Source organism: Prionailurus viverrinus, chromosome A1 (genome assembly GCF_022837055.1).
Source record: "Prionailurus viverrinus isolate Anna chromosome A1, UM_Priviv_1.0, whole genome shotgun sequence".
Lineage (NCBI taxonomy): Eukaryota > Metazoa > Chordata > Mammalia > Carnivora > Felidae > Prionailurus > Prionailurus viverrinus.
In genome coordinates, this window is record NC_062561.1 from 85,432,734 (window position 1) to 85,435,200 (window position 2,467).

General features: G+C 35.5%; 1 pseudogene; it reads left to right on the forward strand.

Moving 5' to 3' along the window:
- The first annotated feature begins 528 nt into the window (after positions 1 to 528).
- LOC125163887 (olfactory receptor 2T27-like) lies at positions 529 to 1,462 on the forward strand (annotated as a pseudogene).
- Positions 1,463 to 2,467: the final 1,005 nt, after the last annotated feature.

Sequence of the window (2,467 nt, forward strand, 5' to 3'; positions counted from 1 at the left end):
ATTCAAAACTAAAATGACACAAAAAACTGTGGAGAATAGTTGTTTCAGGAAATTCCAAATAATGGGTTTTAATTTCTTGGGTGAGTACTATAATAATATAGATGTGAAACACATTTTAAATAGTGGAGTAAAATAATTACATATAATATTTATCACATAATACATTTAAAATGTGAAAACCTCAAGATTTTTTAACTGTATTACCTGTTTATTATAAAAAGATATAATAGAGGATGCATATTAACATTTAGATGGCAGACATGTGTAGGGCAAGGCATATGGGAAAGAACACAGAGGTTCCATGCTTTCTCCAAGCTGTGTGCAACTCTCCTGAATTATCCATATATTCTTCAACCTAGAAGTTTCTCAATATGTTTTACATGCTATTTGGGTCTGTGAGGAGGTAGAAGGAATAATGGATAGAAAAAAAAAGTATAAAATCAAAAGCTCATAACAAGACATCAGATGTAACAGATGACCTATGCTTTCCTCTTACCACACAACAGCTGCCACTAATGAGGCTGGGATATGGCAAAATTAAATGACACATTCACTACAGATTTCATCCTCTTGGGTCTCTTCCCTGAGTTCCAGTATGTCAGCTTCCTGGTCTACCTCATTCTTCTCATCTACTTCATTACCCTCACAGGGAACTCCATACTCATCTTTCTGATCTGAGTGGACTCCCACCTCTGCACCCCTATGTACTTCTTGCTCAGTCAGCTTTCCATCACTGATTAGTTATATATTTCCAGTTTGGTTCCTAAGATGGTTATCAACCATTCCTTAGGGAAGCACAGCATCTCTTATATTGGCTGTGGAGTACAAATGTTCTTCTGCCTAACTCTAGGTGGTGCTGAGTGTCTTATCCTAACCTTTATGTCCTATGACTGATTTGTGGTGTTTGTAACCCCCTTCATTACACAATTATCATAAACTCTAAGGTAAGCTTGGTAATGACAGTGTCATCATGGACTGGGGCTGCTCTAAATTCACTCATTCAAACCATATACACCATGCGTTTTTCTGACTGTGGTCTGAAGATAAATCATTTCTTCTGTGAGATACTAGCCATCCTGAAGTTATCCTGTGAGGACACTTCACACTATGAAATGATATTGTTTGTGGTAAGTATAATATTTATACTCATCCCCTTTAGTCTAATAGTGACCTCTTATATTCGAATTTTCCTCACTGTTCTCAGAATACACTCTCCTGAGGGGAGAAAAATATCCCTATCCACATGCTCTTCTCACCTGATTGTAGTGAGTCTCTACCTGGGACCAGGGATAGTGGTGTACATGACACCTGGCTCCTCCCATACCCCAGCACTGGATCAAGGTATCTCCATCTTTTACACTATTCTCACCCCATGCTGAACCCCATAATTTATAGCCTTAGAAACAAGGAGCTTATGAAAGCTGTAAAGAAGGTCTTGGGAAAGTATCTAACACCAAAATAGTTTAAGAGATATCACTGCTGTATTTTATATCCAAAACCAGTTCCAGTGGGAAATAAAAGTCTCTGGTTTGAGTCTTTCTTCAGCTACACAGAATGTCTATTTAGAAACATAGATTATTTTAGAAACCAACCATGAAATCTTCAATAGTCTTATTGTGTTTGAAAGAAAACAATGGAATTCAGTAAAGAGATCCATTAATAAAAATATTTGAATAAAAGGTATTTGTTATCAAATAGATAGAAGTGTATATAATGTTTCTTAAATCACCCACAAAGGTGAACAAGGATTATTGTCATTATATTTTTCCATCACAGAGGCAAAGAAGGCAGTGAAAGCTTATTCTAATTTTTGACTACCATCCTGGCCTAAGAGTAGAACATAGGAAGAGGCACAGACATTCATTTTCTCCAAGAAGTACTGTTTTATCCAGTTTGATGTTTACTTTTTAATTTTTTAATTAAAATCTATTATTGAGATAAAATAGTGTAATATTAATGTCAGGTGTACAACATATTGATTTGACAATTCTATACATTTCTCAATGCTCACAGTGATAGATATAGTCACCATCTGTCACCATACAATGTTATTACAATATTATTGATTGTATTCCTTATGATGTTCTTTTTAGCTCCATGATTTACTAATTTTATTATTGGAAATTTGTACCTATTAATCACCATGATCAATTTTTCTCATTCTCCCACCACCATCCCATTGGAAACCACAAGTCTGTTCTCTGTATTTAGGAGTCTGTTTGCTTGTTTTTTATGGTCCATATATAAATGAAATCTTACTATCTTTGTATTTGTCTAATTTCACATAGCATAATACCTTATAGGTCCATCTATGTTGTTGCAAATGGAAAGATACCTTTCTTTCCTCTGGCTGAGTAATACCACATCACACACACATGCACACTCACATGCACACACACACACACACACACACACACACACACCATATTATCACTCTATCAATGGACACTGGGGTTGCATCCATATA